The sequence below is a fragment of the Entelurus aequoreus genome, linkage group LG19, assembly GCF_033978785.1.
Source record: "Entelurus aequoreus isolate RoL-2023_Sb linkage group LG19, RoL_Eaeq_v1.1, whole genome shotgun sequence".
Classification (NCBI taxonomy): Eukaryota; Metazoa; Chordata; class Actinopteri; order Syngnathiformes; family Syngnathidae; genus Entelurus; species Entelurus aequoreus.
Window position 1 is genome coordinate 41212502 of NC_084749.1, and position 24374 is coordinate 41236875.

Here is a 24374-nt window from a genome sequence, read left to right on the forward strand (position 1 = left end):
GGAATGCAATGATGTCATGGCAGGTCTGAGTAATAAAGTCATTTAATATAGAGCTCGCATAGGGTAGAGTACTGCTAAGTACAAACCCCGTTTCCATATGAGTTGGGAAATTGTGTTAGATGTAAATATAAATGGAATACAATGATTTTCAAAACCTTTTCAACCCATATTCAATTGAATGCACTACAAAGACAACATATTTGATGTTCAAACTGATAAACATTTATTTTTTTGGCAAATACTGATTAACTTTATAATTTGATGCCAGCAACACATGACAAATAAGTTGGGAAAGGTGGCAATAAATACTGATAGAGTTGAGGAATGCTCATCAGACACTTATTTTTCACAGGTGAACAGGCAAATTGGGAACAGGCGGGTGCCATGATTGGGTATAAAAGTAGATTCCATGAAATGCTCAGTCATTCACAAACAAGGATGGGGCGAGGGTCACCACTTTGTCAACAAATGCGTGAGCAAATTGTTGAACAGTTTAAGAAAAACCTTTCTCAACCAGCTATTGCAAGGAATTTAGGGATTTCACTATCTACGGTCCGTAATACCATCAAAGGGTTCAGAGAATCTGGAGAAATCACTGCACGTAAGCAGCTAAGCCCATGACCTTCGATCCCTCAAGCTGTACTGCATCAACAAGCGACATCAGTGTGTAAAGGATATCACCACATGGGCTCAGGAACACTTCAGAAACCCACTGTCAGTAATTACAGTTGGTCGCTACATCTGTAAGTGCAAGTTAAAACTCTCCTATGCAAAGCGAAAACCGTTTATCAACAACACCCAGAAACGCCGTCGGCTTCGCTGGGCCTGAGCTCATCAAAGTTGGACTGATACAAAGTGGAAAAGTGTTCTGTGGTCTGACGGGTCTACATTTCAAATTGTTTTTGGAAACTGTGGACGTCGTGTCCTCCGGACCAAAGAGAAAGAGAACCATCCGGATTGTTATAGGCGCAAAGTTGAAAAGCCAGCATCTGTGATGGTATGGGGGTGTATTAGTGCACAAGACATGGGTAACTTACACATCTGTGAAGGCGCCATTAATGCTGAAAGGTACATACAGGTTTTGGAGCAACATATGTTGCCATCCAAGCAACGTTACCATGGACGCCCCTGCTTATTTCAGCAAGACAATGCCAAGCCACGTGTTACATCAACGTGGCTTCATAGTAAAAGAGTGCGGGTACTAGACTGGCCTGCCTGTAGTCCACACCTGTCTCCCATTGAAAATGTGTGGCGCATTATGAAGCCTAAAATACCACAACGGAGACCCCCGGACTGTTGAACAACTTAAGCTGTACATCAAGCAAGAATGGGAAATAATTCCACCTGAGAAGCTTCAAAAATGTGTCTCCTCAGTTCCCAAACGTTTACTGAGTGTTGTTAAAAGGAAAGGCCATGTAACGCAGTGGTGAACATGCCCTTTCCCAACTACTTTGGCACGTGTTGCAGCCATAAAATTCAAAGTTAATTATTATTTGCAAAAAAAAATTAAGATTATGAGTTTAAACATCAAATAACTTGAATTTGTAGTGCATTTAATTGAATATGGGTTGAAAAGGATTTGCAAATCATTGTATTCCGTTTATATTTACATCTAACAGAATTTCCCAACTCATATGGAAACAGGGTTTGTAGGTAACTAGAAACTAGACTAGGTGGGACGCTAGGGCCAGCACAAAAATGGACAGTAGATGCAGGTATGTGCCAAAAAAGGAGAACAAATCTAGTTAACGGGAGGAAAGTAGAAAAAATCAACTCAAAATAAACAATACTATCTGGCGTTTAGTCAAACTTTTTAAAAAGAGTGGCCAACCGACCTGCCATACTGACATGCATTTTAACCCCTTGAACATGCCCGTACAAATTGTGGCTCTCTCGGCAAGCACTCTGTCGATGCCAGCCTCAAGTTCAGTACCCAAAACCCGGATAAAGCTGTCACACCAAGGGGCTCGCCCCGCATAGCTGCGTTGCATGATGGGCATGTACAAAAAAAATAATTGTGCTGTGGCGATGTGGTTAAGTCTGACAGTTGTAACGCATCGACTATGCTCCAGGTCTATTTTCATACAAAAGGCTCACCGGATTATAGGGCGCATTAAAGGGGTCATATTATTATACAATTTTTCTTAAATGAAAACACTTCCTTGTGGTCTACATGTTGCATATATTATGTTTTACAGATCATCTTCTGTTAGGTTCAAACACTGATGACATCTATTAAACAGACAAGAAGCAAGGAATTATGCAGAGACAGAGTTCAATTTAGCTCATGAGGAGAACGCATGGAGCTGCACACTTAGTCACAGTTTCGCCCTACGCTCTAAGGTACAGCTCCCGCGTCCCTCTATTTATTCAAGAGTTCCCCAGTCAACATCACTGATGCCGCCTCTATCATGCAAAGCAGCTCTAGTACGCACAATACGTGACGGAATGTGCTGGGGGCCCTGTGATTTCGTGATGTCGCTGCTTCGTCTGCGTGCTGTCGTCTTATCTTCGTTGAGGTCATTAAAGTCATTGGCTGTTAGCGGGCTAAAACAAAGATAACATCTGTGGCTGAGGCCACTCCTCAGACAAGAAGTTTTGTCCTTGCACAGATAGAAAAAGTACAGCTTGAGCATAATAGCTAATAACTATAGCAACGGACTTTAAAGGCCTACTGAAACCCACTACCGATCACACAGTCTGATAGTTTATATATCAATGATGAAATCTTAACATTGCAACACATGCCAATACGGCCGGGTTCACTTATAAAGTGCAATTTTAAATTTTCCGCAAAACTTCCGGTTGAAAACGTCTATGTATGATGACGTATGCGCGTGACGTTAATGGTTGAAACGGAAGTATTCGGACACCATTGTATCCAATACAAAAAGCTCTGTTTTCATCAGGGGGGTAAAGGAGACGGATTCTAGGGGCCCATGATGGAGGGGGGCCCAGAGAGGCCCCTAATGATGATAAAATTATAATACAGGGGGCCCTGTAAAGAATATTTTCATGGGGCCCAAAATCCCTAGCGGCGCCCCTTGTTTTCATCGCAAAATTCCACAGTATTCTGGACATCTGTGTTGGTGAATCTTTTGCAATTTGTTTAATGAACAATGAAGACTGCAAAGAAGAAAGCTGTAGGTGGGATCGGTGTATTAGCGGCTGGCTGCAGCAACACAACCAGGAGGACTTTGACTTGAATAGCAGACGCGCTATCCGACGCTAGCCGCCGACCGCATCGATGATCGGGTGAAGTCCTTCGTCGCTCCGTCGTTCACTGGAACACAGGTGAGCACGGGTGTTGATGAGCAGATGAGGGCTGGCTGGCGTAGGTGGATAGCTAATGTTTTTAGCATAACTCTGTGAGGTCCTGTAGCTAAGTTAGCTTCAATGGCGTCGTTAGCAACAGCATTGTTAAGCTTCGCCAGGCTGGAAAGCATTAACCGTGTAGTTACATGTCCATGGTTTAATAGTATTGTTGATTTTCTGTCTATCGTTCCAGTCAGGGGTTTATTTCTTTTGTTTCTATCTGCAGTTAAGCCCGATGCTATCACGTTAGCTCCGTAGCTAAACTGCTTCGCCGATGTATTGTCGTGGAGATAAAAGTCACTGTGAATGTCCATTTCGCGTTCTCGACTCTCATTTTCAAGAGGATATAGTATCCGAGGTGGTTTAAAATACAAATCCGTGATCCACAATAGAAAAAGGAGAAAGTGTGGATTCCAATGAGCCAGCTTGTACCTAAGTTACGGCCAGAGCGAAAAAAGATACGTCCTGCACTGCACTCTAGTCCTTCACTCTCACGTTCCTCATCCACGAATCTTTCATCCTCACTCAAATTGATGTTGTAATCGTCGCTTTCTCGGCCTGAATCGCTCTCGCTGCTGGTGTAAACAATGGGGAAATGTGAGCTCAGTGCACAACTGCACACACAACAAGAAGGAGACGAAGCAGAAGAATGAAGAAGAGACATATATATATATATATATATATATATATATATTTACAGCTATATATATATATACACCCCCAGCTACTAATACCCCCCCACACACACACACACACACAAAACCCCAAGCAAATGGATGACTGCCCAGTGATTGACAGGTAAAGAATAGCCTACATTGTACGATTACTGCTTCTGCTGAGCCGTGAACCTGAACAGGATGAGCAGTTGAAAATGAATGAAATAATGAATCTCTCAAGGTTATGCAGCATGCTGTACTTAAATATTTATTGACCAGTATCATTACAATGTCCATTATCATTTAGATCAGTTAATTAGGCAATTATGACCTGTGTGACTATTATGCTTGCAAAATAAAAGAGGACACAATTAATGATTGGACACTCTTAGTAATGTCAAGTACAAACTTCTAGGTAGACAAACATTTGATGTTATATGTTGTCATGGATACACTAGCTGCTGGAACTAGCTCTTCCATCAGCTAAACAGTCAAAATTACTCCATAGTGGAGGTTTTCCTTAATTTACTAAATATTTTGTAGAGCTGAAAGATCACAAAAAGAATGACATTGTGAGCTAATGCAACCAGACACATGTAAGCGTATTAGCCCTATGCTAATAATGTAGGCTTAACCACGTAAGATAGCATGATAACGTATGCATACGAATATTACTGCAGAATTGTTCCTGTTTGCGGATGAATCGGCCCTGCTGGTATCCAGCTAGGACAAGTCACAGGTGGAAATAATCTTCAGTGCTGAACTCTGTAAAATTTGCACCTGGCTCGCTGACAATAAACTATCCATACACTTAGGTAAAACGGAATCCATCCTATTTGGGTCCCACATCAACCTTAAAGGGCTACTGAAAGCCACTACTACCGACCACGCAGTCTGATAGTTTATATATCAATGATGAAATCTTAACATTGCAACATATGCCAATAAGGCCGGGTTAATTTATAAAGTGCAATTTTAAATTTCCCGCTAAACTTCCGGTTGAAAACGTCTATGTATGATGACGTATGCGCGTGACGTCAATCATTGAACCGGAAGTATTGGTACCCCATTGAATCCAATACAAAAAAGCTCTGTTTTCATCTCAAAATTCCACAGTATTCTGGACATCTGTGTTGGTGAATCTTTTGCAATTTGTTTAATGAACAATGCAGACTGCAAAGAAGAAAGTTGTAGGTGGGATCTGTGTATTAGCGGCTGGCAGCAGCAACACAACCAGGAGGACTTTGACTTGGATAGCAGACGCGCTAGCCGACGCTAGCCGCCGACCGCACGGATGATTGGGTGAAGTTCTTCGTCGCGCCGTCGATCGCTGGAACGCAGGTGAGGACGGGTGTTGATGAGCAGATGAGGGCTGGCGTAGGTGGAGCGCTAATGTTTTTATCATAGCTCTGTGAGGTCCCGTTGCTAAGTTATCTTCAATGGCGTCGTTAGCAACAGCATTGTTAAGCTTTGCCAAGCTGGGAATTATTAACCGTGTAGTTACATGTCCATGATTTAATAGTGTTGTTGATTTTCTGTCTATCCTTCCAGTCAGGGATTTATTTATTTTGTTTCTATCTGCATTTGAGCCCGGTGCTATCACGTTAGCTCAGTAGCTAAAGGGCTTCGCCGATGTATTGTCGTGGAGATAAAAGTCACTGTGAATGTCCATTTCGCGTTCTCGACTCTCATTTTCAAGAGGATATAGTATCCGAGGTGGTTTAAAATACAAATCCGTGATCCACAATAGAAAAAGGAGAATGTGTGGAATCCAATGAACCCTTGTACCTAAGTTACGGTCAGAGCGAAAAAAGATACGTCCTGCACTTCACTGTAGTCCTTCACTCTTTACTTTCCTCATCCACGAATCTTTCATCCTGGCTCAAATTAATGGGGTAATCGTCGCTTTCGCGGTCCAAATCTCTCTCGCTGCATTGTAAACAATGGGAAAATGTGAGGAGTCCTTCCTCTGGTGACGTCACACTACTTCCGGTATAGGCAAAGCTTTTTTTCTCAGCGACCAAAAGTTGCGACCTTTATCGTCGATGTTCTCTACTAAATCCTTTCAGCAAAAATATGGCAATATCGCGAAATGATCAAGTATGACACATCGAATGGATCTGCTATCCCCGTTTAAATAAAACAATGTCATTTCAGTAGGCCTTTAAGAAAGTCAGTGACTTCACTATAAAAGTGGGTGACATTGTTATCACCAGGAAAGATGAGGTCACCTACCTAGGTTCCATTCTAGAGGCTAATCTTTCCTGTGATAAAATGGCAACCAAGGTAATCAAAAAAGTCAACCAACAAATGAGATTTCTATACAGAATCTCATCTCTGGTCAACGAAAGCACCATGAAGATTCTAGCGGGAACTCTCATTCAACCCTTTTTCGATTACGCTTGCACCTCCTGGTACCCCAGCACCTCCAAAACCCTCAAATCTAAACTCCAAACATCCCAGAACAAGCTAGTCAGGTTACTTCTAGACCTCCACCCCAGATCACACCTCACTCCTACCCACTTCTCCAAAGTGGGCTGGCTCAGGGTGGAGGACAGAGTAAAACAACTTGCACTGAGCCTAGTCTATAAAATCCGCTACACCTCCCTGATACCGAAGTACATGTCAAACTACTTCCTTAACGTAACTGACCGCCATAACCACAACATCAGGTGGAGCTCCACTAACCACGTTAAACCCAGATTCCGATATAACAAAGGTCTAAACTCATTCTCCTTCTATGCCACATCAATATGGAATGCACTACCAACAGGTGTAAAAGAAAGTGCATCTCTATCCTCCTTCAAACCCGCACTAAAAGAACATCTCCAGGCAACTACAACCCTAGACTAACACCCTCCTGCCTTCCACATCCCACCTTCCCGGATTGTAAATAATCAAATGTATATACTTTTTCTTATGCTTTCTGAACTCACTATGTTCACTGCTCGCTGTACATATCCTACGAAGTCAGACCTACACTGTTTCAATGTCCATTTCTCAGATGATGCAATTGTTGATGACTGAAGTGCTGATATCAACCAAACCTAACCCCCCGCCCCAACCTCCCCCCTCCACATCCCACCCCCCAGATTGTAAATAATGTAAATAATTCAATGTATATACTCTGATGATTAACTTGTGTGATGACTGTATTATGCTGATAGTATATATTTGTACCATGAATTGATTAATGAAGTGCTGGCTGTCCAGAGCCGGGACCCCGGGTGGACCACTAGCCTGTGCATCGGTTGGGGACATCTCTGCGCTGCTGACCCGTCTCCGCTCGGGATGGTTTCCTGTTGGCCCCGCTGTGGACTGGACCCCCGCTGATGTGTTGGATCCACTGTGGACTGGACTTTCACAATATTATGTCAGACCCACTCGACATCCGTTGCTTTCGGTCTCCCCTAGAGGGGGGGGGGGGGGTTACCCACATATGCGGTCCTCTCCAAGGTTTCTCATAGTCATTCACCGACGTCCCACTGGGGTGAGTTTTTCCTTGCCCGTATGTGGGCTCTGTACCGAGGATGTCGTTGTGGCTTGTACAGCCCTTTGAGACACTTGTGATTTAGGGCTATATAAATAAACATTGATTGATTGATTGATTGATAATGTGGACCCCGACTTAAACAAGTTGAAAAACGTATTCGGGTGTTACCATTTAGTGGTCAATTGTACGAAATATATACTGTAAAAGTTTCAATCAATCAATCAAAACCAAATATGTGACAGTTAAGTCATTGTTTTGTCAAATTAGTACACATACAAATGTTACTTGAAGTGAATGAAGCAAACCGTAAGACATGAGAACTTATCAACAAATTGTTGAAGACATGGACCTTTCTACTTCTGGTTCAGGGCACGCAGCATGAGGAAATACCTTATCAAAAGACACTATCTGCAATGAGTGAATCCAACCACAAGACGAAGCCATTGCATAAACAACAATACCACACACATAACGACAATGAGGGTGTGACACTCTCCACCTGTGGTCTTTTAACATGCCAAACACTTAACTACTACAATGAGTCCTTGAAGATGGAAGAAAAACTACTTCCGTATCAATACGTCGAAACATCTTTCAAACCTCGTCTTGAACAATACATAGGCGCATCCTCTAGGGTTGATGTGTCCTCCCCATGTTCGAGGTGAGAGGAAGGTCCAAAAGCGTCAACACCTACATAGGTGAAATGGGGTTACAACTTGAAGCCTCTGACCAAGTAGGTTTGCCATCAGATTACGGTCAATCCTTCTAGGCACACAGGCCAGGAAGTTGTGACTGTGCATCCTGCATGGAAGGATTTTGGTGATTTTCCTTTTTCTGATGAAGATACTTCAGCTTTATTGAAGGCTTCTCTTTGCCGTCACCTGGAAGATTCTGGATCCTTCTGATTGATATCGACCTTCTCTGAGTCATCTTGCCCATCATTGTCTGCTGCTGCATATTTTAATGACTCTTTCGTCTTGCTCATGGTTTTGCATAGCTGTGGATGTTGTGGAGTTGCTCACCTGTAATGTTATCTGGGCACCTCCATGAACGTCTCTGATGACAACACATTTTAGATCTGTTTTTCTGGACGAATGGTGCATTGCCTGGACCGTTGATCTGGTTGCGAACTGTATGTGTCTTCAGGATGTCTCTGCTTAGTAGCAAGTGTATGTTAACATCCGAATCAAGAGCAAGAATCTGGTTGGAAATATGTCTGAGCTGAATTTTGAGTGGGTATCTTGGACGCACGTGGATGGATTAAAGCTTAACCCTCTGTCGGCAGACTCCACAATATAGCCATAATGTCACTATCTTGCAGCGTGACCCCAAGGATGCAGAGAACAGCAGGCGGGATGTAGGTAAAACTAGATTTAATGGCAACAAAAAACAGAACAAACAATTACGGCACACCAAGGAGACTACCAGGTAGGGCTGGGCGACATGGACGGAAAAGTATATCTCGATATATTTTTACTTGAACTCGATATTCGATATATATCTCGATATATTTTTCGGTGAAAGTCTACATATAAAGATATTCATTTTTGAGCGATATTCAGTGAAATTGAAGTGGATGACGACTGTACTGTAAACAGTCAGTGGCATTTTTACTAAGCCAGTTAGTCAAGATGGGTATTAACAGCACAGAAAATAAACTGTTTAAGTAGTACAGAATTACATAACATAAATAAAATAGAAAAACAATCTTTCTTTGGGGACGGCGTGGCGCGGTTGGGAGAGTCTCCGTGCCAGCAACCTGAGGGTTCCTGGCTCGATCCCCAGCTTCTACCCACCTAGTCACGTCCGTTGTGTCCTTGAGCAGGACACTTCACCCTTGCTCCTGATGGGTCGTGGTTAGGGCCTTGCATGGCAGCTCCCGCCATCAGTGTGTGAATGTGTGTGTGAATGTGGAAATAGTGTCAAAGCGCTTTAAGTACCTTGAAGGTAGAAAAGCGCTATACAAGTATAACCCATTTACCATTTCTACGTAAAATAAATAACATAGTTGTGCAAATAATACAAAATGTATCAAACTCAAATAAAAAAATACATTTGCCGGCGGGCACTTTGTAATTTCCCTTCCTGGTTCGATGATCCGCCCTATCTTGCCTCTGATTGGCCTGTCCCTAACCAATCGTGACTCATCATAGTAAAGAACCAACCAATTATGGATGTTCTTAAACGTGCAAGCACGTCTTGGAAGGAGGAAGTGGAGGGGTTTAGTAGCCCATGGAGGGTAGTGGGGGAAAACAAGGAACACAACAAATAAGCGATGTTTGGTCATTTTAACGTGAAATCAATTATATCGATATTACGATATTTTCTTAATTCATATCTTGTTTAACAATATATCGATACATCTTACAAACTCGATATATCGCCCAGCCCCACTACCAGGTACAATGATCCAGCACTGAAGGAAGGACCAAGGTGGAACTGTCATGATCCATGGCCCGGATCATGTTTTTGTTATATTCTGTTAGTTTTGGACTCCCCTAGTTCCTGTTTTTGTGCACCCTTGTTTGTTTTTAGTTACCATGAGTGCTTATTGTTTCCACCTGTCTCTGATTGGTGCTTGGGATGCTCACTTGTTTTCCGAGCACTAATCAGAGGGACTATTTAAGCCTGCCTTTGCCGGTCAGTCGGCCTGGCTTCATTGTTTGCTTCATGCCACAGTTACGTGAGTATTCCTTATCTCTAGTCTATGCCAAGTGTTAGCTTTTGCATCCAGTGCGATCGGCACGTTGTCCCTTCGGCTTGTTTTCTGTTTTTGTACTTCTTTGATTTTTGAGGAATAAATAATGTTCCTAACTGCACGCCTTGTCCGGAGTTGTCCGTCTGCATCCCGGGGGAACGAACCCCACAGTAAGATGCGACCCAATCGTGACAGGAACTAAATAGAACTAATTTATGACAATCAGGTGTGCGGGCAGGACATGGAACAGAAAATAAAGAGAACAAACAAGAAATAATACCAAAAATAGTCACAAAGGATAATGACACATAAACTCCAAGCGCTGAAGTCTTTTTAAGCCCAGCACATGTCGTAGAAATTTGAAATAGATCAAAGAACTCTGGCCGTGCGAGTGAGTGGTTACTCTGTTCGTCAAAACAAGGCATGCGTCTTCTTGGACTCCCTTTTAGATCCAGCACGGAACACGTTGAAGAGACACATTTTAGCACTCGCTCTTGTACTTAGCCCTTCGCCACATACGCGAGTAGGCTTGGAGGTGACCTTTTAAAAATCTGCTTCATCCTCTTCTACGCCATACTCTGGAGCAGGAGAGGACATCTTAAACCTACAAGTGGGTGGCCCTGGGCACAATGCTGATACATGATTATTAGTGGGGCTGTCATTGACTAAGGATTCTTTGACGTCCGAGTTTGCACATGGTAGAAGACCAGTCCATTCATACCGTTGTTTTGGTTTTTTTTTAAAAAGAAAAGACATAAATAAACAGATTGTGATGATATGTATTAGCATTACTTGTTTGGTCAATGTTCACTAGGTGTACACATGAATGTAGAGCTAGTCAATATACTTTGATTCTTTGAAAGATAAAGATATGTGTAAAACAAATACAGTCTTCCATTGAAGTGAACAAAACAGAGATCTAATTTGCGACTTTTTCCACCTCAAAAAAGGCTGAAGGACAAACCACTTTGATGAACAAACACAGTAGAGATTGGATTGTTTGGTGAGGTCCTGTGCTTCTAGTCCAGTGCCAAGAAGACGGTGTTATGTGAACCTGTTGAATGATCATTACCGTATTGAAGGCCTACTGAAACCCACTACTACCGACCACACAGTCTGATAGTTTATATATCAATGATGAAATCTTAACATTGCAACACATGCCAATACGGCCGGGTTAACTTATAAAGTGCAATTTTAAATTTCCCGCTAAACTTCCGGTTGAAAACGTCTATGTATGATGACGTATGCGCGTGACGTCAATCGTTGAAACAGAAGTATTCGGACACATTGAATCCAATACAAAAAGCTCTGTTTTCATCTCAAAATTCCACAGTATTCTGGACATCTGTGTTGGTGAATCTTTTGCAATTTGTTTAATGAACAATGAAGAAGCAACACCGACGCCGTAGTCAATAAACTTATTTTTCTCTATCTTCTTGTTGTGGGACATTCATCCTCCGCTGTTGCCATTTCTAATATAAAGTAGTGTAAAGTTCTTACTTATATCTGTCAGTAAACTTGCCATGAAAGCGCTAAAACATACCGGTATAGTGAGTTTACATTATTCACCCAAGGAACTTTAGTTATTAGAGAGTTCCGGTCGGACGGTTTTTCACGGGACACATTTCCGGCCTTGTTATTGTTTCCGGATGAGGAGATGCTGCTCCCTTATTGATTGAAGTAAAGTCTGAATGTCATTAAAACAGTTAGCTCCATCTTTTGACACTTCTTCCACTCCCGTCCTTGCACGCTTCACCGCTACAACAAAGATGACGGGGAGAAGACGCTGCCGAAGGTGAGCCACGTAAATAAGACCGCCCACAAAACGGCGCATCCGGAAGCGACTGTCAGAAAGCAGCTTAAAGATGATCTGTAAAACATAATCTATGCAACATTCTGACCAAAGAACCACCATTACATGTTATGTAGACCACAAGGAAGTTTTTCAACTTAGAAAATAAAGTAAATAGTATAACTCCTTTAATGCGCCCTATAATCGCCTTACATATAAAAAAAGATCGAAAATAGACCATTCATCGGCAGTGTGCCTTATAATCCGGTGCGCCCTATGGTCCGAAAAATACGGTAGTAATTGTCAAAAATACATAAATAAACTACAAACAGCTGAATAGTTATTTTTCTTGTATTAGAATTGGTTTCTGATAATCATTAAGACGACATTTATTTTATCTTCGCACATTAGCAAACAATTTGTGTTTCACAATTCAAGCGCACGTCTATACAGAAGGTGAATTTGGATCTAATGTACGTATTTCCCGTATCGTTTTCCTTTAAGCCAGGGGTCTCAAACTCAATTTCCCTGGGGGCCACTGGATGCTGAGTCCAGGGGAGGGGGGAGTCGCAAAAGATTTCTTAAAAAAACATATTTTTAAATGTCTTTATTTACACAAAATAACATCAAAATAAGTAAATCAGACTCCATGGCAACGTTTCTGTCGCTTTCACTCATTTGCTGCTTTTACACTAACGCAGGGGTAGGCAACCCAGAACGTTGAAAGAGCCATTTTGGACCCAAATAACAATAATCGTCTCTGTCTGGAGCCAACGGCGGGGGAGCTCGCCGTGGAGTTTACAGTTACGGTAGCAGAATTAGCCCCGAACGGGCTGACATCACGACTAACGTGTTGCACGTCCGATTCGCCCAGCGACTCTCTGTCTGAGTATCAGCACTGGGGTCCAGTGCACCACACTTTTGTATTGTCGCTCGGTGCTTCGGCGGAGTGCTTCGGAAGCTACCGGACCGCTCGTCTCCCCGGCCCGGACTGTTTACAGCGGCGCCGGGGGAGGGAGCGAGAGAGAGACACACACAGCCTTCCTGTGGGTCTTGGCTGGGTGCGTTTTGGACATTTTGGGCATCCTGGGACTTGCACGGCCGGCAGCGGGACTTGTGGGACTCGAACTTGGGTAGGTATTTTGAACATTTTGGGGACTTTTGCCGACTTTTCCAACTTGTATCCCCCCCTTTTATCCCCCCCAACCACCGTGATTGGTAGATTTTTTCAGCTCCGCACACAACGCTGTCAAGCGCCATTCATATAAAACTTGCGGGCCACACTAACATTAAACTTTCATATTAAGGTGGGGGCCGCAAAATAACATCTCGCGTGGCCGCGTGTCTGAGACCACTGCTTTAAGCCATGGGTCTGAGTTTTTATGGATGAAAAAAAGATGATGGCTATCTTTTTATTCCATGGAATCTATTATTCTAATCTTACTATGATAGTCAGAATTCAAATAAGGTACTGTGACAGACTTCCGCTGTCGTCCGGGTTCCATGGACCACCAAGTACAGACATTACTTCAAGCAGTTTTGACTTTGTTTATTTTTCAATAATACTCAGTGTCTTCGGGTCGCTTTTCAGCTCCTCTTCCTGCTCGCTCTTCGGTACGCTTTTCAGCCTGCCGCATCGTCTTCGTCTGCCTCTCGCTCTCTGGCTCCTCCGCGCTGCATGTGTTGCTGGCTCTCCAACTCCTTCTCTTGACGTTCTCGGCTGCCGCCCTTTTACACACTGATATTTGTTTCGGCGTCGATCCCGGCGTGTCCCGCCTCGCCGCTGGCGGCGCCTCCTCGCCGCCATCTCGGGGTCGGCCCCGGTGTGCCCTGCCTCGCTGTCGGTCTGCCGGCCACGCCTTCCCACAGTCCTCCACCGCCAGACGCAAGCCGGGACTCTGACCGGCTGAGCCTACTCCCCACCCCCGTTTTTTAAGGGAGCGGGAAGTGAAGACAGCCAGGTCCACCTGTGCCTCCGGTCTTCTCCTCCTTTTCCACCTGTTCTTTTTCTTCCTCTTCATCTTCTTTGTCTGTTTTTTCTTATTTTTCTTCTTCTTTGTCTTTGTCTTTTCCTTCTTCTTTGTCTTTTGCTTCTTTGTCTTTATCTTCTTCTTGTCCTTCTTCTTCTTGTTCTTCTTCTTCACCAACATCAACTTCTTTACTAAATTCTATAACTTTAATTTCTTCAACCTCTTCAACAACTTCGGGGGGGGGGGCCCATTTGCCGCCCCCCCACCTGGTCCGCCAACACCTGCAGGAGCCGGCTTTGCTGTCGGCTGCTTGCTGCGAGGCCGGCGAGCGTGCCTACGAGAGCCCACAGGGGATCTTCCTCCCCCGCCTCCGGTGGTCCATCCACGTTGGGCGCCAAACGTGACAGTCTTCCCCTGTCGTCCGGGTTCCATGGACCACCAAGAACAGACATGACGTCGAGCAGTTTGACTTTGTTTATTTTTCAACAATACTCAGTCTCGTCGGGTCGCTTTTCAGCTCCTTTTCCCTGCTCGCTCGTCAGTACGCCTTTCAGCCTGCCACGTCGTCTTCGTCTGCCTCTCGCTCTCTGGCTCCTCCGCGCTGCATGTGTTGCTGGCTCTCCAACTCCTTCTCTCGACGTTCTCGGCTGCCGTCTTTTTACACATTGATATTTGCCGCTGGCCACGCCTCCTCGCCGCCATCTCGGGGTCGGCCCCGGTGTGCACTGCCTCGCTGTTGGTCTGCCGGCCACGCCTCCACACAGTCCTCCACCGCCAGACGCAAGACGGGACTCCGACGGGCTGAGCCTACTCCCCCCCACCCCTATTTGAGGGAGCGGGAAGTGAAGACAGCCAGGTCCACCTGTGCCCCCGGTCTTCTCCTCCTTTTTCACCTGTTCTTTTTCTTCCTCTTCATTTTCTTTGTCTTTGTCTTCTTCTTTGTCTTTGTCTTTTTCTTCTTCTTTGTCTTTGTCTTCTTTATCTTTTCCTTCTTCTTTGTCTTTTCCTTCTTCTTTGTCTTTTGCTTCTTTGTCTTTATCTTCTTCTTGTCCTTCTTCTTCTTCTTCACCAACATCAACCTCTTTACTAAATTCTATAACTTTAAATTCTTCAACCTCTTCAACAACTTTGGGGGGCCATTCGCCACCCCCACCTGGTCCGCCAACACCTGCAGGAGCCTGCATTGCTGTCGGCTGCTTGCTGCGAGGCCGGCGAGCGCGCCTACGAGAGCCCACAGGGGATCTTCCTCCCCCGCCTCTGGTGTTTATTTTTCAACAATACTCAGTCTCGTCGGGTCGCTTTTCAGCTCCTTTTCCCTGCTCGCTCGTCGGTACGCCGTTCAGCCTGCCGCGTCGTCTGCGTCTGCCTTTGCTCTCTGGCTCCTCCGCGCTGCATGTGTTGCTGGCTCTCCAACTCCTTCTCTTGACGTTCTCGGCTGCCGCCCTTTTACACACTGATATTTGTTTCGGCGTCGAACCCGGCGCGCCTCGCCGCTGGCGACGCCTCCTCGCCGCCATCTCAGGGTCGGCCCCGGTGTGCCCTGCCTCGCTGTCGGTCTGCCGGCCACGCCTCCCCACAGTCCTCCACCGCCAGACGCAAGCCGGGACTCCGACCGGTTGAGTCTACCCCCCGCCCCCCTTTTGAGGGAGCGGGAAGTGAAGAAAGCCAGGTCCACCTGTGCCCCCGGTCTTCTCCTCTTTTTTCACCTGTTCTTTTTCTTCCTCTTCATCTTCTTTGTCTGTTTCTTCTTCTTTTTGTTCTTCTTTGTCTTTGTCTTTGTCTTCTTTGTCTTTGTCTTCTTTGTCTTCTTTGTCTTTTCCTTCTTCTTTGTCTTTTCCTTCTTCTTTGTCTTTTCCTTCTTCTTTGTCTTTATCTTCTTCTTGTTCTTCTTCTTCACCAACATCAACTTCTTTACTAAATTCTATAACTTTAATTTCTTCAACCTCTTCAACAACTTCGGGGGGGCCATTCGCCGCCCCCCCCCCACCTGGTCCGCCAACACCTGCAGGAGCCGGCATTGCTGCCGGCTGCTTGCTGCGAGGCCGGCGAGCGTGCCTACGAGAGCCCACAGGGGATCCACGTCATCCACGTTGGGCGCCAAACGTGAGAGTCTTCCCCTGTCGTCCGGGTTCCATGGACCACCAAGAACAGACATGACGTCGAGCAGTTTGACTTTGTTTATTTTTCAACAATACTCAGTCTTGTCGGGTCGCGTTTCGGGCTGTGTTCAAGGTGAACTTTCAGTCAAACTCTCAATATTCCATTGGTTCTCATTTTAATGACCTATCACTGGGAGCACAAGGCCTTTTATTAATGGGAAGGAAATTAACACGTTGCACTTAAATACCTATATTTTTCTCACTGAATGTCAAGATGTGTCTCATTAAAACGTAACGCCATACAGTACCTCAAACTTTTTGAGGTTATTATTATAAAGAAAATATTTAACTTTTTTTGGTTTTCCACTGAGCTTTGAGGAACTCTTTGACTGGAGAGAAACATGCTCGAAAGAGTATTGCACCAAAGTTCAAATTTAATTGATTATTAAGAGACTTTTTTCTGACCCAAATGAGTTTCCAAGGGAACTTCAGGTATGAACAGATGACCCTGGCCAGGTAAGAAAGACTGGATATTGGAGTTTTTTTTTTAACAAGGCTGTTACTTAGCCATAAATCATGACATGTAAACGTCCTGTACCCTCTATTCAGTGACCTGAAAAAGTGCAAGAGAAAAAAATGAACTGTATTCTTTGAGAACTTCCCTGTTAAATCCGGTGGGGATTAATTGGATTTTATCCTGCTGGGTTTACAATGTACTGTCTTTGCGCTTCAGCTCTATGATGTAATTATCTTTTCCTTTTTTATATGAAAAAAAATGGACAGCTTTGGTGGTGGCACGTCGCCTGAAATTATGAAAACGGGTCAATTAAAATATCGGTCCAACCAGCATAACTACCCATTGTCTTTGTTTATATTGTCATGATGGACGTTACCCAAACATGTACTAGAAGAGGAGTGTTTGTCACAGCAAGTGATGGAATACATTTAAAAAATACCAATACGGGCCTGTTACACGATTAAAATATTTATCGCGATGAATTGCATTGTGTTCATAGTTAACTCAAAATTAATCGCGATATAGCAGAGATATATATTTTTTCATCATTGATAAGTGTACTCTAGAACAGTGTTTTTCAACCACTGTGCCACGGCGCACAAGTGTCGTGAGAGATTATCTAATTTCACCTATTTGGGTTAAAAATATTTTTTGCAAACCAGTAATTATAGTCTGCAAATGATGTGTTGTTGTTGAGTGTCTGTGCTGTCTAGAGCTCGGCAGAGTAACCGTGTAATACTCTTCCATATCAGTAGGTGGCAGCCGGTAGCTATTTGCTTTGTAAATGTCGGAAACAGCGGGAGGCATTGTGCAGGTAAAAAGGTGTCTAATGCTTAAACCAAACATAAACAAAAGGTGAGTGCCCCTAAGAAAAGGCATTGAAGCTTAGGGAAGGCTATGCAGAACTAAACTAAAACTGAACTGGCTACAAAGTAAACTAAAACAGAATGCTGGACGACAGCAAAGACTTACTGTGGAGCAAAGACGGCGTCCACACTGTACATCCGAACATGACATGACAATCAACAATGTTCCCACAAAGAAGGATAAAACAACTGAAATATTCTTAATTACTAAAACAAAGTAAATGCGGGAAATATTGCTCAAAAGGAAGACATGAAACTGCTACAGGAAAATACAAAAAAAAGAGAAAAAGCCACCAAAATAGGAGTGCAAGACAAGAACTAAAACACTACACACAGGAAAACAGCAAAAAACTCCAAATAAGTCAGGGGGTGATGTGACAGGTGGTGACAGTACACCTACTTTGAGACAAGAGCTATAGTGATGCATGCTTGGTTATGGTTTAAAGTCATATCCAACAATTGTGACGACTTTTTACTGTCAACTGAGTTTCGTTTTTTAATGATTTCTGCTAGTGGTGTGCCTCTGGAGTTTTTCTACGCAAACAATGTGCCTTGGTTCAAAAAAGGTTGAAAAACACGGCTCTAGACAGATCACTTTCAGGTATTGACACAATGAATGGACAATTAATTCACTTTAATGAAATGTGTTGTCAACAATATGCTCTTTTAAACAGCTCAACACAAAAAGGACAAACACAATTGAATGTCAATAAAAAAATATTGCATGCAGATTGTGTATATTTATATATATATGTATATATATATATATATATATATATATATATATATATATATATATATATATATATATATATATATATATATATATATATATATATATATATATATATATATATATATATATATATATATATATATATAATTTGTTTTCCTGCTTTAGGAGCACTTGCATTCAGAGAAGGAGCTACACGTCCATTTTTGGATACAAGTTTTATGCATTAATAACACAAAATGTGGATTGTTACGATCATGCTTTGATTGTCAAAGATTCATATTTCTGCATGGCAATGCTTTAACCTTCTCAATTTATAAATAAAAAACAATATTCAGCCTGCTAATCATTCTGGAATTGAGGACACGACAATACATCGGTGAAGCACTTTAGCTACGGAGCTAACGTGATAGCATCGTGCTTAAATGCAGATAGAAACAAAAGAAATAAGCCCCTGACTGGAAGGATAGACAGCAGATCAACAATACTACTATCAGGAGACACCGAACCAAACTCTGGACCTGTAACTACACGGTTAATGCTGTGCCGCCTGTCGAAGCCTAGCAATGCTGTTGCTAACGACGCCATTGAAGCTAACTTAGCTACGGGACCTCGTCAGAGCTATGATAAAAACATTAGCGCTCCACCTACGCCAGCCCTCATCTGCTCATCAACACCCGTGCTCACCTGCGTTCCAGCGATCGACGGCGCGATGAAGGACTTCACCCGGTCATCGATGCGGTCGGCGGTTAGCGTCGGATAGCGCGTCTGCTATCCAAGTCAAACTCCTCCTGGTTGTGTTGCTGCAGCCAGCCGCTAATACACCGATCCCACCTACTAATATTACAAATCCCCCATTATTTATTGTTATGTACATTGTTTTATTCCGCGAAAAGGCTGCAAGATTCCCTTCAGTTTTTTGAGTCATATTTGTAGCATTCTATCAGTGGTATTGTGTTTAGTTCTATGGCATTTTAGGAGTTTCTTTCACTGATGCTGAACAAACTGCACGCATTTAAAATGTTCCTTACAAAAGGTAACCAAGCACGCACACAGCGAAATACGTGACACTTTTTATGGCTAAAATGTTCTGTCAAAACATTAGACACAGACAAAATCACAGTATCATGTTAAAAATGAGAAATAAAAGAATAAGACCAATGTGTTACGTGTGGGTCGCAGCTTACTGCGCGGTTCGTTCTCCCGGGATGCAAACGGACCACTCCGGACAGGACTTGCAGGTAGGAACATGATTTAATCTTGGAAAAACTCAAAGAGGTACAAAAAACAGAAAACAACCCGACGTTGTGATAGAGTGATTGGAGCACATACTTGTTGGTCACAAAAAACATTCATGAAGTTTGGTTCTTTTATGAATTTATTATGGGTCTACTGAAAATGTGAGCAAATGTGCTGGGTCAAAAGTATACATACAGCAATGTTAATATTTGGTTACATGTCCCTTGGCAAGTTTCACTGCAATAAGGCACTTTTGGTAGCCATCCACAAGCTTCTGCTTGAATTTTTGACCACTCCTCTTGACAAAACTGGTGCAGTTCAGCTAAATGTGTTGGTTTTCTGACATGGACTTGTTTCTTCAGCATTGTCAACACATTTAAGTCAGTACTTTGGGAAGGCCATTCTAAAACCTTAATTCTAGCCTGATACAGCCATTCCTTTACCACTTCTGACGTGTGTTTGGGGTCATTGTCCTGTTGGAACACCCAACTGCGCCCAAGACCCAACCTCCGGGCTGATGATTTTAGATTGTCCTGAAGAATTTGGAGGTAATCCTCCTTTTTCATTGTCCCATTTACTCTCTGTAAAGCACCAGTTCCATTGGCAGCAAAACAGGCCCAGAGCATAATACTACCACCACCATGCTTGACGGTAGGAGTGGTGTTCCTGGGAATAAAGGCCTCACCTTTTCTCCTCTAAACATATTGCTGGGTATTGTGGCCAAACAGCTACATTTTTGTTTCATCTGACCACAGAACTTTCCTCCAAAAGGTCTTATCTTTGTCCTTGTGATGTCAGATATGTTATAAACTTTTGACCACGACTGTAGTTATCTAACTAGCAAGCTTGTTTCGGTGCTCTCAATCATTGTCTTAACTTTGTTTCTTCTGGGTTTTTTGGAGCACCAAAACAAGCTTGCTAGTTAGCTAACTATCTGGCGAGCCTACTTTTTGTCGCTTCCATTTGCTATCAGAACCACAACTTTGACGGCTGTTAATCTTAGTGGTTTTTCCTGCAACTTAGTGCGGCGTTTCGGCAAAAACAATGGTACATGCGGTCAAAGCGAGTGTTCAACACATTTTTTTTTTAGAAAGTATTTTTATTGATATTTCATCATAAAAACACGGAAGTGATATTTTGACGCGAAAACAAATGTTCAAAAACGCGGATTTACAGCATTTTCGCAAACATTTCACACTAAACGCTGGCACAAAAACTTGATGAAGAAAAGCAGCACTCAGAGCGGACTTAGCCAAACATCCAGAACATTATATTTTTGTTTTAGACGCTGGATGATAAGCAGATCCACCTCCAGTGAAACACTAAGCATCATTTAGCAGTATTGCTGAACAAGGGATACAAACTAAGAACATAATGAAACAATCACTTACTGTACAATCTCTGCTTTCACTGATATGCTGACTGGTGGGATGTTTATATCTTTCAGCACCAGACGCGTGTTCCCTGTTTAGACGAAGAAATAATCATATTCCTCACTCAGGTAAACAAAACAAAAAAGTGGGAGCAAACAAGCATTCTGTCAAGTCGTCTTAGCGATGTCGTCAGGTCTAAGTTGAATTTCAAAGTTGACCAACTTCTCGGTTTATGGGCAAGGGAGACGCATAGGGATTCTGAATGATAGGCTAAATTCCCTCAAAAAAGTACTGTTCCCCTTTAAGGCACTCATACATTTAACAAAAATCTTCTTCTTCAAAAACATTTGAACTTTTTCCGCTGTCAGTCTGCTAATCCATTCATCGATAATAACGGATGCTGTGCCGAAGAGCCTCTCGCTCTCCACACATGTTCAAAGCGCACATATAAATCTTCCAAAAGAACAATGGCTTGAATGACCATTGTTGCAGCGCAACTTTCTTTATAGCACTAGATGGCAAAAAAACTGCATACTCCTCACACATAACCAACACGTATGCTGCTAGACAGCGAGCTATGGCGTCAAAACTGTGCCTTAAATCCTTGCACTTTAAAACCACACCCTGCAAACTCATTTTGCGCGTGATCACTCTATTTGCTCATGTGTGGACTACAAATGAGGCATAATGATGCAATATGTACATACAGCTAGCCTAAATAGCATGTTAGCATCGATTAGCTTGCAGTCATGGATTGACCAAATTTACCTGATAAGCACTCCAGCAAATCGATAAAATCAACAAAAGCTCACCTTTGTGCATTCACGCGCAGCATAAAACGTTTGGTGGACAAAATGAGACAAGGAAGGAGTGGCATAAAAAAAACGTCTTTCTGTGGCAGCATCGGAGAAAGTTGTACATGCAAACAAACTATGATGAGTTCAAGGATCGCTGAAATTAGTAGGACAAAACGGTGCTTGCCAAATACTCTCATCAGTGGAGCATGTATAACATAAACAGTGGGAGGTTTGTGTCTTGTTTGTCCTCCTACAGAAAATATATTTAAACAATTTTTTTTTTTTCTTCTTCTTTTTCCTTTTTCACACATCTTTGAAGTAGGTCCAGGGAGCCACTAGGGCGGCGCTAAAGAGCCGTGGGTTGCTAGTCTCTTAATCCGATAGCATGTGTCCATGGGCACATAGCTACTATGAATACAATGAACTATGAATAAAGGCTATAGTTTATGAAGACGAAGTGAACGTATCTTTAATTATTTTCACAGATGTCGAATCAATATTGTCACCTCTGAAGTTGTGCAGCATTAACTTTAACGGGTGTTATTTAAATGAGATGACTTGTTAGGGTAGTGCGAGCCTCTACGCATGGGTCTTATGACGGTGTGCATTGGTGTTGAGTGAATCAAGTGAATCGATTCACTTTGGTGTGACACATTGGTACCCTAGTTAGTAAAAAAAATATATGTTTACTATCCCTAATAGTTGGGCCATTTGGATCAGATTAAATACACTTTGTGTAAATACTGTAACTATGAAATAAATCTGAATAAGTGCACACCATGTCAATGTTTTTAGAATTTTGAATGTCTGGTGTGCAAGTAAACCAGTCAGATGTGATAATCAAATTACAGATTATTCTCAGTTGTCTGATTTATAAAACAAGCAAGGGAAGAGATAGTCTTTATCTCAGAAGAGCTATCAGTCAGTGTCAACCCTGCAAAGCAGTTACAGTTGCTACAAATTAAACTGTCAAGTGTGTTCCCAGATCATTTAGGATCTAGAATCTAGGCTGTTGACGGCAAAAAAAATTATCATCCCAGCAATACAACAAGGTATTAAAAGGTGTTCAGTCATACCAAGAAACATCTGACTGTTGAATCGGATTTACAATGGTAACTATCAATTGTTGGAAATTGTGTGGATCAAATCTGAAGCAACATTATACTACAGTATACCCATAATACACACTGCAAATGATGTTTCATCTTAATTTCAAAAAAATATTCGTCCACACCACAGTTCCACAACCAGGACTCTATACTCTCGGCAGGATCCTGGAGGGTGCATGGGAACTTGCCCAACCAGTCTACATGTGCTTTGTGGACTTGGAGAAGGCATTCGACCGTGTCCCTCGGGAAGTCCTGTGGGGAGTGCTCAGAGAGTATGGGGTATCAGACTGTCTGATTGTGGCGGTCCGTTCCCTGTACGATCAGTGCCAGAGTTTGGTCCGCATTGCCGGCAGTAAGTCGGACACGTTTCCAGTGAGGGTTGGACTCCGCCAAGGCTGCCCTTTGTCACAGATTCTGTTCATAACTTTTATGGACATAATTTCTAGGCGCAGTCAAGGCGTTGAGGGGATGCGGTTTGGTGTCTGCAGGATTAGGTCTCTGCTTTTTGCAGATGATGTGGTCCTGATGGCTTCATCTGGCCAGGATCTTCAGCTCTCACTGGATCGGTTCCCAGCCGAGTGTGAAGCGACTGGGATGAGAATCAGCACCTCCAAGTCCGAGTCCATGGTTCTCGCCCGGAAAAGGGAGGAGTGCCATCTACGGGTTGCGGAGGAGACCCTGCCCCATGTAAAGGAGTTCAAGTACCTCGGAGTATTGTTCACGAGTGAGGGAAGAGTGGTTCGTGACATCGACAGGGGGATCGGTGCGGCGTCTTCAGTAATGCGGACGCTGTATCGATCCGTTGTGGTGAAGAAGGAGCTGAGCAGGAAGGCAAAGCTCTCAATTTACCGGTCGATCTACGTTCCCATCCTCACCTATGGTCATGAGCTTTGGGTTATGACCGAAAGGACAAGATCACGGGTTTCCTCCGCCGGGTGGCGGGGCTCTCCCTAAGAGATAGGGTGAGAAGCTCTGCCATCCGGGGTGAGCTCAAAGTAAAGCCGCTGCTCCTCCACATCGAGAGGAGCCAGATGAGGTGGTTCAGGCATCTGGTCAGGATGCCACCCAAACGCCTCCCTAGGGAAGTGTTTAGGGCACGTCTGACTGGTAGGAGGCCACGGGGAAGACCCAGGACACATTGGGAAGACTATGTCTCCCGGCTGGCATGGGAACGCCTCAAGAGCTGGACGAAGTGGCTGGGGAGAGGAAAGTCTGGGCTTCCCTGCTTAGGCTGCTGCCCCCGCGACCCGACCTCAGATAAGCGGAAGAAGATGGATGGATGGTAAAAATATCCGTCATTATGAACATAGATGTAGACAGTCACAAAGTTAGCACAAGGGTTAGGATAATTTTCTTTATTATGTGATATAATAGTTAAACATTATTTTTTTATTACAAAATATGTTCAAATTTAATGGGTACATTATTAAAAATACCCATCAATCATTCAATCATGTAACTAAGACAATGTTGCGCCGACTGAAAAAAAAAAGAAAATAAGGTTCATATTGATCATAAGTGAAAGAGTGGAGTGCAGGATAAGAGTGGAGTGCAAATATTAATTTCACTATCAAATGAGATTTTTTCTACACGAACAAACTTAAGGTTGAGGTACCCTCTACCCCAACTGCTACTTACTTAATCAGTATGTAATGGAAGTTCAAATCCTACAAGAATAAACGTTAAGAAAGAAAATAAAAGCCTGATCAGTTAG

General features: G+C 43.2%; 1 long non-coding RNA gene across 1 annotated transcript in view; it reads left to right on the forward strand.

The window, feature by feature from the left end:
• LOC133634931 (uncharacterized) overlaps positions 1 to 16801 on the forward strand; it is a 109525-nt gene extending 92724 nt beyond the window's left edge. The window contains exon 4 of the long non-coding RNA XR_009821995.1: positions 15936 to 16801. This is a non-coding gene — a long non-coding RNA (uncharacterized LOC133634931). The remainder of the gene's footprint in view (positions 1 to 15935) is intronic.
• The last annotated feature ends 7573 nt before the right edge of the window (positions 16802 to 24374 follow it).